General features: G+C 35.4%; 1 long non-coding RNA gene across 1 annotated transcript; it reads right to left on the minus strand.

Annotated features, from left to right (window-relative positions):
* Nucleotides 1-368: 368 nt before the first annotated feature.
* LOC104084865 (uncharacterized) lies at nt 369-3,408 on the minus strand. Its single transcript, XR_683706.4, has 2 exons — nt 2,048-3,408; nt 369-566 (listed from the first exon to the last, which is right to left on the minus strand). It is a non-coding gene; the product is annotated as an uncharacterized lncRNA (long non-coding RNA).
* Nucleotides 3,409-7,722: the final 4,314 nt, after the last annotated feature.

Below are 7,722 nucleotides of genomic sequence, written 5' to 3' on the forward strand. Positions count from 1 at the left end.
TCTATTGCAAGGGTTTTGGACCGTTACCATAGGCTCATCTATTGTAACGGTTATTTGGTCTAATGGGTCGGCTGAGAACCTATTGCAATATCACTTCATACAACGGTTGTTGAGGCTATTGCAATGGTTGTTATGCATATAAAGCAACGGTTATTACGAGCTATTGCGACAGTTTGTTAAGACTATTGCAACAATTTGTTAAGGCTATTGCAACGGTTTCCTAGTGTATTGCAACGGTTTATTATGTCTATTGCAACAGTTTTGGAACCTATTGCAACAACCTAATAATGTGAGGATTTAACCTTTTATTTGGTTGTGATAAGTAATTACCCTATATAATAAAATATAATGCACTGAGATTTGCATGATTCACAAAAGAAAACTATTCATCAATAAAATCATAATCCAAAATATCTAACTTGTGTATCAAAATATATAATGGCGAACTTAATTTTTCACAAATTTCAAAAATAAATAATTCCTAGAACATCTGAAATTCTAGCAACGATCACTAATACATCCAAGTTCTTCTCTGCTATTATCTATCATTCATTCATTTGCTTCACCTATAAAAAATTATAAATAAATAATTAGTAAAAGTTTCATAAAAGAATATATTCACAAGCAGTATTACACCAAAAACATATTAATTTTTTGAGATTTCAATATCAAAGGAAACCTTTTCTTCTTATAGATGTAAATATTACATCCAATCATTTCTAGGAGCCATCAATTAATTGATGTTGTAAGCACTCCAAATAATAAAGTATAAAATCACTAAACACTTATGTCAGTATAAATTTTATAGAAAATTCAAACTATCATTTACAAGTGAGGAAGATTTTGCCACCCTATCTTTGGTTTTTCATGCTGGAAAATAATCATAGACACTTACTCGAGGTTTTCCTTGGCTTCAATAACTACAGGTTGCTCTTTTCTTACTGCAAAGGCAGCCTTAGCTACATCTTGAGCAGCTAAAGCTTTTAAATGAAGTTTAGTCATTTAATCTTACTAATAGACTGCATTTTCCTGTTATACTTTTAAATGAAGATTAATTACACCCTTTTAGTGCAACATATATTTTTTTTGTTTGGTTCAGAGAGTATCTACCCGTTAATATTATAGCATGACCTCGTCTGTTAGATCCATTTACAGGTGAGATACTCGAAAGCAGTAGAACAGCAACATATAGTACAATAAGAGTCTAAGCTATTTAGCAAGAATAGTGTTGCAGTCCTGTAGTATCAATAATCTGATTAATTGGTAAGAATAAGATGTTCATTAATTAGTTGAAGAACTTGGTTATGGTCTTACCAATCTTAAAAGTCGAGGGTTTTGCTTTCTATGCTTTTGAAGCATAGTTCTCAAAAAGACAACAATCTCCAACTTAAAAAGCAACCGAAGCACCAAGGTCACAAGTAAATATAAAAAAAGATATTGCACCAGAAAGGTTATCTAAAATAAAAGATGATAAGATCTTTAACATCTTTTGGATAATACAGGCAGGTAATAATGGATATAATTTGTGGCATACAGAGTAAATAAAGCTCACTGCTTTTCTAAAGCATAATGAATTCTATAAATTGTAGATTGTATGAGGAGTCTTGATCATGGTGGTATCCAGCTTACTTAATCAAGCTAGGCCATCTTTGTAAATGAACAACCTTTGAAATATAAAGTCGTTCGATTAATTATTTAGCCTCCAAGTTTCTATTCAAGCAATAATACGTAATAGTCATCTGCAATTTTCATCATTTTGACACTTTCAATATAGTATTCATAACTTCTCTTCTGATGGATAGACTTTCTCATAATATTCTTTCAGTAAGCAGCTTATTCCATGGCTGTTATTTAGGTTTTTCAGTAGTTATTGTCCTTATTTTCATTTAAAGACTTTAACTGCTCACACATCAGGTTTTCATGTTAATTGCTTAGGTAGTATGAAAGTAATATGCCTTCTATAGGGAAGAAGCTATACAATTGATCTATATCAATAGCAGAAAGTTTGCACACACTGCTAAAGGATAATAGTCTTTAAGATATGTACCTTGTTAGAAAAACCAATCTGACCAATAACTGATATTCCTTAATGCTTAATTCTAAATCTATTGCCTCTTGACATATGCTTCTAGCAGCCCTGTTACTCCTAAGACAAGTCATGACGCACAAATAATCAAGAACTCACAATAACGTAACCAAATAATAATTGACATAAAGCTTGAACAGTAGTCTAAAACCAAGAATTATAAATAATTAACTTATCTTTTCTTCAGAAAGTCAATAGTGACTTATAGCCTATACTCCAAAAACAAACCTCCATTTGCTTCAAACTTTCATCGCTTGATACAAAATTCAAGCAGGCTACTGGGGTATCTGACACGGCAGCTTATGGACTGGATACTGTTGCAGCTATGGTCCTGCAGCTCATACACAAGCTACAATAATCATTGGGCTAGCCATCTTAACTTTACCAGTAAATCTATTAAAGAAATAATTATGAATCTTAAAATTTTAAAATGTCAATTTCCATATGAATCAGTAAATTCTTCTAACAAAAATCTCACATGAAATAAAAAATATAGAAAACCAAAGAGGCAGGTATCGCGAAAGATTTTTATCTCACAGTTTTCTATCTAAAAGAATTCACCCCGGATAGTCAAGCCAGTATTATTTTACCTTTTTATGATTGAATACCAATATATAATATAAAAGAAATAGTACTGAAGTGAATGATAGTAAGTGTTAGGATTAGTTACTCAATAATGCAGTAGGATAAGAAGTGTTAGGATTAGTTACTCACTTACTCAATAAGAAAGTGACTTGGATCTCTCTTATGTTTCTCCCTCTCACACAAGTTTTTATATAGCTATATAGTTTCTCTCTTGCTTTTCTCCATCACACAAGGTTTATATATTCATTTTCTTTTCTTTTTCTCGTACGTCTCAACTCAAGGCTCAAAGGAAAAAAATCATTAGAACAATAAAAATTACTACCATGAAGAAACTAGCTTCCATTAATAAGTTAATACATTCTCATCAAGCTCTCATCATACAAGTAGACTATTCTCGTTAGTAAATTAAATATTACTAGTAAGTTTCGGTAACAACAAACTCAAAATACAAAATGCTTATGATAGTAGGCATATTTCGAACTGCAAAAGAAAGTTAACCCTATACAAAACACAATGACCAAAGTTCTTTTATGGATGCTTTAATAAAAATTAAAAATCACCAACTCGTAACGACGTAACTATTACTTAATCTGGAGCTAAAATCACTTTAACACTCTATAATTGTTCACCTAGTTCAGCTCCTTCACTCCATTCCTGTATTGTCAATTATAGATACCTTTGCACGTGTAAAAAATTGAGAAACTACTGTCCAAAAACAAGCAAAACAATTGAAATATTCACAAGACAGTGAAGTTGGCGATGCCGGGGTGGCCGGGGTTGGAGTGGAAGGGTTCTCTAGGTTGCACTCCTAGCAAAGTGATGTCATTCTTCAAGTCTCAATAGGTGGTTGAGATGGGATGATTGGCATAACTAGCATTTGTCAGAGATGTCGGTATCGACACTCCTACTGTTGAGTCAATTCCAGTAGTGAGGAACTATCCGAATGTATTTCCTGTAAACCTATTCGGCATGGCACTTAATAGGGATAATGATTTTGGCCTTGATTTGGCACCGAGCGTGCAGACTATCTATATTCCTTCGTATCATATGACCTTAGTAGAGTTGAAGGAATTGAATGAACAGTTGTAAGAGTTGTTGGATAAGGGTTTCATCAAGCCTAGTGTTTCACCTTGGGGTGCTCCGGTGTTGTTTGGTAAGAAGAATGATGGATCTATGAGAATATGTATTGACTATCGACTGTTGAACAAGGTGACCATCAAGAACAAGTATCCATTGTTGCACATTGATGATTTGTTTGACTAGCTAAAGGGTGACAGGGGTGTTCTCGAAGATTTACTTGAGATCGGGGTATCACCAGTTGAAGATTAGGGCTTGGACATTCCTAAGACTGTTTTCCGGATTCGTTATCGACATTATGAGTTTTTGGTGATGTCTTTTGGTTTGACTAATGCCCCAGCATCTTTCATGCATTTGATGTATAGTGTGTTCCAGCCTTATTTGGATTCCTTTTTCATTGTGTTCATTAATGATATATTGGTGTATTCCCGCAGTATGGAGGAGCATGAGCAACATTTGAGGACTGTGCTCTAGAGTTTGAGGGAGAAGAAGCTATATGCTAAGTTCTCCAAGTGCGAGTTATGGTTGGACTTGATGGCATTCTTGGGTCATGTGGTATCTTGTGATGGGATCAAAGTGGACCCAAAGAAGATTGAGATAGTTCAGAGTTAGCCTAGACCTTCTACCGCTATAGAGATCAGGAGCGTTTTGGGTTTGGCTGGTTATTATCGTCGCTTTGTAGAGAGATTTTCATTTATTGCAGCCCTATTGACTAAGTTGACTCAGAAGGGCGCTCCATTCAGGTGGTCGGATGAGTGAGAGGAGAGCTTTCAGAAGCTCAAGACAACTTTGACTACAACTCTAGTGTTGGTTTTGTCTTCAAGATTGGGACTATGTACAGTTTATTGTGATGCTTGATATTCGGCTTAAAGTATGTATATTTATATGCATATTACCTCCTATTTTACTCATATTTCATGATTTTGTATGTGTAATATAATAATTTATGCTAATTCGTGGTATTTTTATGTGTGGAAGTCACCCGAAAGAAATGTGGGACGAAAGTGTACGATTTGAAGCAAAAAGAAAACAAAGTATAAAATCTGCCCAGACTAGTGCCCAGGCTAGCACGTCGCGTTGCCTGGGGCACAGAAAACAGTTGCAAGATATTTTGGGCAATTTCCCAGCGCAGGGCAGCGTGACAGCAACAAACATATTGTATACTTCAACTCTTATCAAACCCGTTGAAGTGAAATACCTTTGATGATTGCAATTTCTCAAATGATAAATTTGTATGATACCTTGCATTGTATAAGCAAATCTGACCTGCTATAGAACATGCGATCTAATGGATTATTAGTAGCCATTCAAACCAATATTAGTTTCTTCCAAAATAGATTATAAGAATTACATATTTTAAAGAAATATACCCTTATTTTCCACTCACGGACCCTTCAAAAATTTCTCAATCATGTATCTCAATCACAGCTATAATCACAACCCATCATCGACTGAGTTAACAAGAAACCACTCTGATAGCTTTTCCTTCCTTATATTTTATCTACACATATCACACATGTCTCAATAAAACCTCGTGAAACCCCATAACATCATATATTAGAGTCCTCTAAATTCCAAAGTCCCCAATGAATGTGATCACCGCTTCAAACACAACGAACCATATCCTACTACGCCTGAACCACACTGCTCATTTCATGACACCTGAGAGATACCGCCCACTAATCTTGAGCATAATCTATCCATCCATAATATTGTGGACCATATATCCCATCAAACACTAACCTTTTATAATCATTCACACCAAATATTCTCACTACATGTACTCTCCACCTTACTACTCAAGGCATCCGCTACCACATCTGTTTTACTCAGATGATACAAGATAGTGATATCATAATCCTTAAGCAGCTCAACTCATCTCTGCTTCCTCAAATTCAAATCCTTCTACTTTAACAAGTGTTGAAGACAGTGATGATTAGTTTAACCTCATATCGCAAGCCATATAAGTAATGCCTTCAAATCTTCGGTGCATCAACAATTGCCGCCAACTCAAAAACATGAATTGGATATTTCCTTTTTTGAGGCTTTAACTGTCGTGATGCATATGAAATTACCTTGCCATCATGCAACAACACTGCACCAATACTAACGCATGAAGTATCACAATACACCATGTATGGCCCTGAACCTGTGATAATACCAACACTTGGGTTGTAGTCAAAGACACCTTGAGCTTTCGATAACTCTCTTCACAATCATCTCAGCATCTAAAAGGAACACATTTCTAAGTCAGCCTAGTCAATAGAGCTGCATTGGTAGAAAACCCCTCTACCAAAATGAAGATAGACTACCAAACCTAAAAAACTCCTGATCTCAGTAGATGTAGTAGGTCTAGGCCAATTCTGAATGACTTCAATCTTCTTAAATCAACCTTAATTACATTACAAGACACCACGTACCCCGAGAATGCAACTGAATCCAACCAAAATACACACTTAGAAAACATAGCATAAAGTTGCTTCTCCTTCAAGGTCTAAAGCACAATCATCAAATGTTGCTCATGCTTCTCCCTTCTAAGAGAGTAAACCAAGATATCATCAATGAATAAGATCACAAAAGATTCCAAATAAGGCTCGAACACCTGGTTCATCAAATCCATGAATGTCGCTAGAGCATTAGTCTACCCGAATGATATCACCGTCAATTCATAATGACCATAACAAGTCCTCAAAGTTGTCTTAGGGATATCCAAAGACAACTATAAACCTATACACACAATCATCCCATCAAGAACATTTCCGTCCACCTTTTCATGTCAAGCATTAAGAATCTCGAGCTAACTGATTGCAAATCACCCCATCTCTGTAACACTTAGTAAACTCATTCGTAGATCTCCTCCACAACGCATCTTCTATGACTTACACCCATCTCGGTTGATACAAGATAGTACTACTATACCACTAAGCAACTCAAACCATCCATGTTACCACTTAGCTCGAAAAAACTTCTTCTTTATGATAAACCACAACCTTTAAAACTCTATCTTGATCCTCTAGGTTGTACTATATCAAATAATAGCACCGCCCATAAGTACAAGAACAACATCATCAACCTGAAAATTTTTCCAAGCAATATCATACCTTCCAAAAGTGTCCCATAACCTAGGAAGTACATCACAATTACTCAACCTTTGAGACAAATCACCAACACGCAATGCACTATCCCAGTATGTAAGAAATGCCAATGTTGAAGTTATGGTAAACACTAGCTCAGGATTTTTGAAGATTGTCTCCACGAAATCAAAACCATCAGAACTGAACCTTTCTAAGCAACCAACCTATAAATCTTCCATACCCAAATTTTTAATCCACCATGAGTCGGCAACACACAATTATCTCAATATATTGAATGGTTACTTAACAATCCCAGTCCAAGAAAATATCACACTGACCCAACCCTTTCATAAACTCCTAATTCCCTTTTGAAGACACCACTTGACTTCTTCCAAGAACACTATGAATTCAACCAAACCCGCATAACAATCCCGACAAGAAGCAACATTACTGAAATAATCTAAGGCCTAATTAACCTCAGCTCGCCTTCAACAATACCTCAATCAAAACATTCGGTCTGAAGAGAACTCTAATGAATTCAAAACTTGCTTCCTTTCATCTCTCTATTTCCGCATGGCCATACCAACACTCATGAGAAACACTCTAAGTTCCCGGTAGGATCCAATGCCAATCTCAAATTCCTTGACAAGTGAAACTATATACAGGTAGCACATCTTAAAACTTGAAAATATCTCATATCCATTCCGAATAAACTCCATAATATTTTACCACACAAGTCCTCTATAAATCTTCGAGAATCTAAATCTTTTTCTTGGATTGGCTGTTAGTCTTTGAGCGAAGAAGTCATGTCAATTCCACTTGTGTACTAAACTCTCACTAAATTTCTCTCCAAAGATGCAACATGAACTGAGTATCACATTATGAAATCATAAAATTAAA

The sequence above is a fragment of the Nicotiana tomentosiformis genome, chromosome 9 (genome assembly GCF_000390325.3).
Source record: "Nicotiana tomentosiformis chromosome 9, ASM39032v3, whole genome shotgun sequence".
Taxonomy (NCBI): Eukaryota; Viridiplantae; Streptophyta; class Magnoliopsida; order Solanales; family Solanaceae; genus Nicotiana; species Nicotiana tomentosiformis.